General features: G+C 39.4%; 1 protein-coding gene and 1 pseudogene across 1 annotated transcript in view; one reads left to right on the forward strand and one right to left on the reverse strand.

Annotated features, from left to right (window-relative positions):
- Window positions 1–9,355, forward strand: part of Ubr1 (ubiquitin protein ligase E3 component n-recognin 1) — a 188,172-nt gene that overhangs the window by 21,313 nt on the left and 157,504 nt on the right. The gene's annotated exons all lie outside the window — the stretch shown is intronic.
- On the reverse strand, window positions 2,336–2,896 carry LOC111815890 (annotated as a pseudogene).

Here is a 9,355-nt window from a genome sequence, read left to right on the forward strand (position 1 = left end):
GGGAGAGGTGTGAGGTTCGAACTCCAGCAACCTGAGGCTGACAGCTTTGTGGAAGCAGCCACTTAAAGGCCTGAGCTAGGGCCAGGCCCCCCATTTTTGTTTTAAAAGATAGCATCTTATTATGTACAATAGGTTGGTCTAGAATTTGTAATCCTCTTGCCTCAGCCTGCTGAGTGCTGGCATGACAGCTACCATGCCTTGCTCGAACAACTTTTTTCAGAAAGAACACACTTTGAATGGGAAAATTATGGTGAAAACCTAGGTATCTTGAGTCCTAACTGAAGTGCTTTGCCACCAGGTCTTAGCAGGGCTTCATAATTTCTATTATGGCCCAATAGGGATTTCCCCAATAGGGAAATTCTTATTGTCAATATCAAGTTTTATAGAGTTAGATATAAAGTTCTGAACCCACAGATCAAAGTGACAAATTTGATACCACTATCTGAAAGAATCTAGGAAAAAGTACCGTATGTTAGTGTAGATCACTGATAATGAATCTTTTAGTTTTCAATTATGACAAATAGCTGGCTGCGCCACATGTGCCAGAGATTTACCATCACTAGTATAGATTAACTGGTGCTGGACACTGACTTCTTCTGTTGAATAATATACATTTATCTTATAAATTTAAAAGTTGTCATCTTCTGTGCTGTGTAGGGAATCTGGATGGATGTGAGCTTAAATCAGTGATGCAGGGTTTCTTTATGTACTGGCTTTTGAAGAGGTTTCTCTTACCATCATCTTATCCACTTCTCTGAAGGTGTTAGTCATGTGCTGTGCTCTATAAAATTATTTTCTTTATGATTTTAATTCATTGCATAGGTTGGTTTAAGATAAAATAGTAAACTTCTTCAGTCCAAAGTGACTTATTGTGAACTCCTGTGTGTTCTTTCATATTTTGATTTAATGTGTCTCCTATTGAGGAGACAATAGTTTGTTGTTGTTGTTGTTGTTCCTCCTAGTACTAGAGCTTGAATGTATCCCTCACGCATGCTAGGCAAGCATTCCACCACTGCTCCCTTTTTCATTTTTTATTTTTAGACAGGATTCACTGAGTTGCCTAGTTTGGCTCTTGCCTCAGCTTCTCGAGTAGATGTGATTGTAGGTGTGTGCTGCCACACCCAGAAAATTGTTTTTTTTTAAAAAGATATTCTTAAGGGGCCAGGGAGATGGTTCAGTGGATAAGTGCTTCCCTGACAAGCGCAAGAGCCTGAGTTCAATCCCCAGTTCCGCAAAAAAAAAAAAAGATATTCTTAAAAATGTGATTCCCCTATAATAAATTGAGTGCTTATGGAACTATGCTATTTTAAGTAAACATTACTGAAAGACTCCAGAAGAGTTATTCACTTTTTTCCATAATTTTATTGAGAAATAAATAGTAAGGAGACAGTTTCAAATCAAATTGGTAGGACAGTTCCAATAATTAACACATTGCATATTGCCTTCCTAGCTGTACAAGATGCAGACATGATATCCTATTTACAAACACTATTAGAACAAATACCTCTATTCATTGAATTAAGAGAATGTAGCTATATATCTATCCTAAACATTTTAAATACACAGATACAAAATAGTCATTCATCTGTATCCCCTTTTTTTGTTTAGTTCTGTCATTTAAATATTATAGGTATGTGAACTCAGCAAAATATTCCAAAATAGTCCAGTAGTATTGGGTCTTCCGCTTGACTAGCACTGTCAGAAGTTGTTGACCTGAGTCCCCTGCAGCTCAATATAACAGCATGACTTTACTTTTTTTTTTTTTGACTTTACTTTTTATACTTCACTTTTATACTTTTCTGCTGGATGGTTAAGACCAAGATAAGGCAAGACCTATATAACAAGAATTATAGCTTTTGGATCTGATAAGGTCAGTCAAATCCCCTCAGGATTTATCCTGAGACCCTGTACTTCAGATTGTAAATCCTTTGTCAATGTCAGCCATGTGGATGAGTCACGGCCATTGCTTGGCCATTTTGCTCTCTGTGACAGCCTGAGAAAATGTTTTCTCTCCATGTGACTCTCCTTAGACACATTCTACATCATCGATCACTTTCCTCTTTGGCCCCATAATCTCTTTGATCAGAAAATTTGGGACACAACTGAGTTATATGATGTAGTTATTCACTTTTTTGAGTATCCACTTGCTACCCAGGAGTGGCATAGACCCTGACAAGAATGGAGTTTACAGTTACTCTCTTGAATATAATTATCCTGCTAGTAGTTTACCTAATGGTGTTCCTCAGGACAGTCTTTTAAACTTGTTTGTTTGTTTTTTTTTAACTGTCTGAAATTGTTTATTGGGTTATGAATTTTACAAACATCACTTATATTATTAGCAATAACAGTGGAGCTGGAGAGTATTGTGCCTTCTCCAAGCTGCACGGCAAGAACCACCAATAGTGTGGTGGAACTTGTGGCCCTTTCCAAGGTCATGACTCTTGCAGCCTGCTGACTCAGGATTTCTTCTAATGGCTTTGTGAAGTGGATCAATAAGGATAACCTCAAAGAATTTGTATGTGGAATCTTCACCAACCCAGTAAGAATTTAGAACTCTCAGAGCCCCACAGTGATGTCCCAGTCACTCCTCAGCAACAGACTGAAGGCTTTGTGCAAACTTCAGCTGGTTAATGCCGTTATGGACAGGCTTGCCGTAAGTTGCTCCCCTAGGAACTGGACGTTTCTGGCCACCATGGTGCACACAAATCCTGTATATGACATATCCTTGCTTGGCCTTGTATCCCAGTCTGCGAGCTTTGTCTGGTTGGGTGGGGTGAGGAGCCCTATGGAGCACCCAGAGCTGGCAGTACTGCCAACAGCGGACCTGCAGCAGAAAACACATCACATCGGACTGCTTCTTCCTCCAAAGCTCCTGGATGTACTTGTACACACCCATCTTGGCTTACCTGATGGCTGCCACCAGACAAAAAGGAAGAAGCCTTTCTCCTAGTCTTTCTAACTTGTTTAAAGGGGTGGGACTGTAAGTAACAGCTCAAGTCAGAAGCAGGCAGAGACCACCCAGCAAACTTTTGTGAAGGCAGCGAGGCACTTGACTTAATATGCCTAGGTGCAGGCGAGCAGAGGGCAGAAAGGCTGTCTGTGTGGTACAAAGAAAAGCAGACTTCTAGAGGGCTTGGACAGGGGTACATACAGTAAGGAGCAGGCAGGGGATATCAGGTGAGAAGGTCTGAGAAAACCTCAGTGGTCAAACTTTTTACAGCATTGGGTACAAAACGATATCTTGGCGATGGGATGATTCTGTGTTCTGCCTTATCTCTTTATGATATCCTATCCAGTGTTTGCTGAGGGCAGTATTCTTGCTAGGGCAGAACAATGTGGTGGCTGAAAAAACAGGTTGGGTGCTGAGAAAGTCATGTCAGAGTCAAGCCTGACAGGGACCATAACCACTTAATGCATCTTTATGGGCTTTCATTCACTCGTTCATTGGTTATAGGCTAACTTTAATTTTTAACTTTAACTTTAATTTTTTAAAATCTTTTTTATGTATTTGGTACAGGGTCTGACTACACAACTTGGACTCATAGTCATCCTTCTGTTTTTAGCCTCTCCAGCACTGGGATTACAGGCATGTGCCACCACCTCACCTGGTTTTGGTGGCCAGGTCAGTGTAGCTGGGGGCGGGGCCAGTGTGTGGTGTTTAGGATTGAACCCCATTCCCTATGCTTGTCTAAGCAGTCACTTAGTTCACTGAGATATCCTGCTAGCACTGTGCTAACTTTTTAAGTGCTTTTCAACATTTGGAATTTATGGGTCAACTAGAAATAACTTTAGTCACAGCAAGAAATGTTTTAATTTATCCATGATTTTTTTCAATGTACACAGTCTGCCTTGTATTCCAAGAAAGGATATTTAGTTGCTTTGCAAGTATGTAGTCTATATAGCAGAAAGAGAATATGAGATATATACTCAGAATTTAGGGAAACATTTCATTCATCCAAAAACTTCAGAATTAAAATATGACATATGGTCAGAAACTAAAAGGGTAGACAATATCTTAGAAGGGACAGGATACTTTTTCTGTGTTTTTGAGATAGGGTCTCACTATGTAGTTCAGGCTGGCCTAAAGCTTACTTTGTAGCCTGGGCTGGTCTTGAACTCACAACAATCCTCCTATGTCAGCTTCCTCAGTGCTAGGATTATAGGCGAGTACCACCACATTCACCTGGGACAGGATACTTTTAATAACTAAATTCTGAGCTGGGCATGGTAGCAGATGCCTGTAATCCCATCACTTGAAAGGCTAAGACAGGAAGATTACTGCAAATTAAAGCCCAGTTGAAGCTGTATAGTCAGTTCAAAGCCAGCCTGCACTACAAACTGAGATACTGTCTGAAAACAACAGCAATGAAAACCAAATTCTGACAGCATGCTTATTATATATTATTTCCACAGGAAAGAAAAGGGAGAGATATTGTCATATTTGACCCTAATATCAATACAATTAAAACACTACTGTTTACAGAGCCCAAGGATTGCGAGGATAACAAAACATAGGATGAAAACAAAATAATCTCCTTAGGCTGAGTACTACATCAAAACTAATAAAGTGTTATTTAATTGGTATGAAAGCAAAGCTTTACAATTAGATTAATATGTGCAAGGTCCAAGAACTCTTATGTGGTTAATCTAAGGGTCTTAGATCTTTTAAATCAGATTTAGTGCTTAGTACAAGGAAGGTGAATAATAAATAAAATAAAATAATCCCACTCTGCAAAGGTGTGTTCCACAAATGTGCATGTTCCATAAAAGTGAATCAACATGGCAAATTGTCTGGATACCATTTCCTAGTGGTGGCCAAATTTCTTTAATCTCTTCATTCAAGTTTAGCCCTCAAATGAAGAGACGAATAAGAAACATTGTAGTTATCATCATTTATTTAGAAGGTTGTTGGATGAAAAAACATTGAATTGTTGTGAATTCCAGGAAGCCTAGAATTTTTCGTTTTTTTCTGGGAAGGTGTACCGGCAGTTGAACTCAGGATCTCTTGCTTGCCGGACAGGTGCTATGCCACTGAGCTAAGTCCCCAGCCCCCCTAGAATTTTTTAATTAATTGGTTTTTTTAGTTTGAGACAGTGTCTCACTGTGTTGCCCAGGCTGGCCTGGACCTCATCCTTTCATCTCAGTCCGTTGCATAGTTGGAATTACATGAATGTATTACCATGGCCACCTTCTAGCCTAGGATAAAAATTAGAAGGTAGATTTCACGTTGGTCATACTCTGTAAATGTGGAGGTTTCCATAGAAGGAGTGTTCAGGTGGTCTTAGATTACTATCACATGTGTTATAAATAATACCAGAATTTTTTTTTTTTTAGTTTTGATATTTATCAAATAGTAGTACAAGAAATCTTTGTATAACATCAGATGTCTAGAGAGATGTAATTACTAATAAAATACTGCCTATGAATAATTATAGCTTGGCAGAGTGGTAAAATATCTGTAATTCCAGCTGCTTGGGTGACTGAGGCAGGGAAAAACATGAGTTTGAGACCAGCCTGGGCAACTTAGCAAAAGGCTGCCCTAAAATTTAAAAAACAAATAAAGGGGCTGAAAATATAGCTCAGTGCAGGATCCTAAGTTTAATGCTCAATATTGGAAAAAAAAAATTCAACGACTCCAGATTTTGTTACCATTTTGAATGAATTAAAAGAAGAATTATAGGACATCTGAAGGTTCTATAGGTATCTAGCAGTTGTTGTATGGGCAGATAAGTTATGGACTGAACAAAAGGAACCTATTATAATTTTCTTTTTCAGAATGATGTTTGCCAATAGACATCCATATCTGAGTAGGTCAGAATTGTGAACATATTTGTTAGTCTCTGTGGGGATAAAGAACATGTTTGGAATGTTTGGGAATTTAAGTATTGTGAGAACTTTTTACAGAAAGAAAAACTGGATCTGGACATTGAAGTTTACAGTCCTTATTTATATTCCTGTTGCAACTAAAGGAAAACACTAGAACAACCAAAGGAGGGGGATCAAACCTATGGCAGTCACTAATTCCTGAATAATACTATATTTATTCACCCAATAAAATATTGTTTTGTGGGTTTTTTTGTTCTTTCTTTTTTTTGGGGGGGGTGGTCTTGAGCATTTGAACCAAGGCCTGAATAGTGTGTGCAACACTCTACTGAGCTGCATCTCTAGGTCTTATATTGTGTAGTTTTTCTTACCTGAAAAAAAGATTTTTTAATTGAAAGTGTTTTTCTCATGGTTGTTACACTAATTGAAAAATATTTTATGAGAATAAAATTGCACTATATCTCATGAGAATTGTACAAACAAAGTTATAGAAGGCTTTCATGTCAAAAATTGCTTCATTTGCTCTGGCAGGAAGCTTGTACCATTTAGTGATTACTGAGAACTATTGTTGTGTATCTGTGGTAAGCAACGGGAATATAGGAATTGGAGGGGCAAAGTTCTCTTCGTGGTGCTTTCAGAATAGTTGGAAGCTGTATGTAGACAAAGGTAACCAAAGATACCAGGCAATGGAATGAGTATAAAATTAGTGGCTCCTCTTTTAAGTGCTGTATTCGAGTCACAGGAGAAACTTTCTTTGGCTTATCAGTAAAGTACAGTTACTGTTGAATACAGTTGGCCCAGAGCTGTGCCTTGAGGAAGAGTTAAGAGAGGCACTTAAGGATTTGGCACCCAGCCAGGTTTGGTGTCTCCACACCTATAATCCTAGCGTTTGCGAGGCTGGGGCAGGAAGATCACTGACTGCAAGGCAGCCTGGGCTACATAGTGAGTTCAAGACCAGCCTGAACTACACAGGAGGACTGTGTCTTAAAAAGCAAACAAACGAAGATGTTGACACCCAAACATTCTGCCCATAACAACTAGCAGTATAGGGAAAAGTTGTAAAATATCAATTCATTATTCTAAGTTGCATAATGACAGAGATACAGAATAGTACTTAGGAGTACTATATTCAAGCATGTTGGACAGTTTTTAGCTAAGAGGCTACATTTGGAGGAAAAGTTTAAGAAAGCAAAGCTTTCCTGTTTTATTCTATTGTCACTGTGAAATTGAACAGTTCAGTAAGGGTAAGTTTGAGATACCTGAATATTTTTATTTAGTTTAGTAGAATATGCACCAAACTCTAGAAGTTCAAATATCTAGTTTTGAGCAAGGCATGGTGGTGCACACATGTAATCCCAGTACTTGGGAAGCTGAGTCAGGAGGATTGTTGCAAGTTCAAGACTAGCCTGGGCTACAAAATGAGTTCAAGGCCAGCCTGAAAACTGCATGGTGAAACCCTGTCTCAAAAAGACAAAAACAAAAACAATATCTAGACTTTTTTTTTTTTTTTGTATTTTTTAAGGAAGGGTCTACAGTGTGTTCAGGGTCTCACTACTAGATCACGCTTGTAGTGATCCGCCTGTTTACAGCCTTCCAAGAGCTGGGATTACAAGTGTGCGCCACCACACCTAGTCTCAGTTGCCATCTGAGCATGTCCCCAGGGACTGAACCTCCAGCCTCTGTGCCTGCTTGCAGGCACTTTAATCCATTGAGCTATTTGGCCAGCCTTTATCTAGTAGTTGTTTCTTTCTCTCCAAGTGCTGGTGACCAAACCCAGGGCCTGCCTCATGCATCCTAAGCAAGTCCTCTGTTACTGACCTACATCCCCAGGCCTCTTAGTTTATCTATGATGCTAATGTTAACTACTTGTCTATTTAGCAATCTTCAACAAAGATTAGATTATTTCTGTATGATTTGGGAAATTATGAAATAAGAGACTTGTATGAGAGAGCTCTCAAATCTTTGCTGACTTTCAGGTTTTTCCTACTCTTGAAGAGAGCTTGAAAGGTACTAGTAACATGACTTCTCTATAATCAAGTAGAAAATAGAGTGTGTGTGTCCGTCCATGTTTTATTTAGAACTGTTTGAGGAAAAGAACCTTGGGTAGCATAGAATACTAAATATTGTTTGTTTGTTGTAGCTGTTGCCAAGTATGCGAAAGAACAAACTGTTGTTCTATAAGTACCCTAGAAAAGTTAGGATTAGGATAGTGGGAAGTATAGTTCTTAAGTACTTAGTATAAATTGTGTATGTGTGGAGGGGGATACTGGGAAACCAGGGCTTTCAATACTGAGTTACATTCTCAGCCCTTTTTAAAAATTTTTAAGAGTCACTAAGTTGCCCAGGCTGCTCTTGAACTTGTGAATCCTGCCTCAGCCTTCCAAGTGGCTGGGGTGGGGGGGCCCTGCCCCTTAGCTCAGTCATTGGGCTGGGGAGATGGTTCAGTGGAGTAAGTGCTTCCCTGGCAAGCACAAGGGCCTGAGTTCAATCTCTGGTTCCGGCAAAAAAAAAAAAAAAAAGTGAGGAGAAAAGGATTTTAAGTACATCACTATAATAAATTGTAGCCAAGTAGCTGAGATTGTAGAAGTGTGCTACCATACTGGTCCAGTAAAGACTATATTAACTTTAAAATTATAAAATTGAGCAGGGTGTGGTGGTGTACACATGTAATCCCCCATTTGGAAGGGAAGGAGAATTGCTGTAACTTTGAGAGCAGCCTGGATTGCATATAAAAAATAAAATTGCATTACCTCTAGGCAGGTAATGCAGTCTATCTGTATAGACGTGCACTGATGCATGTCTATAATCCTGGCACACTGGGAGACTGAGGCAAGAGGACTGCGAGTTTGAACCCAGGAGGGGTAATTTTTAACTTTACTGAGACTCTACCTCCAATAATTAAATAATTAATAAATGTCAAGGACTGAGGATGTAGCTCACTGTAAAGGCTTAGTACAACAAAACTAGATAAATACCTCTTAAAAAAGGGCCGGCCAAATAGCTCAGCAAATTGAAGCACCTACAAGCAGGCGCAAGGGCTGGGGGTTCGACTATCCCTGGGCCTGCCATGCTGGCCTCCCCCCATGGGCACGCTGAGATTGCGAATGAGACTAGCATGGCGACGCATGCCTGTAATTCCAGCTCTCAGGAGGCTGAAAACAGATGGATCACTAGGAGTCCGATCTAGTAGTGAGACCCTGAACACCCTGTAGACCCTTCCTTAAAATTAAAAAAAAAAAAAAAGGAATCACTATAATGCTATTTCTCATTAAGTGAGCAGACAAATTTAATGAAAATGTGCTAAATTCCACCACCCACTTGCCTTAACAATTTGAAATCAGGCGTCTGCCTCTTAGCTCAGTTCTTTAAGTGGCTGCTTCAACAAAGCAGTCAGGCTCAGGTTGCTGTGGTTCAATCCCCACAGCTCAAGCCAGCCAAACCAGCCCTGAAGGCATTCGGAGCAAAAAAAAAAAACAAAAAACAAAAAACAAAAACAAACCTTAACAATTTGAAATATATTACTCTATGTGTA

Source organism: Octodon degus, unplaced genomic scaffold, assembly GCF_000260255.1.
Source record: "Octodon degus isolate 3935 unplaced genomic scaffold, OctDeg1.0 scaffold00002, whole genome shotgun sequence".
Lineage (NCBI taxonomy): Eukaryota > Metazoa > Chordata > Mammalia > Rodentia > Octodontidae > Octodon > Octodon degus.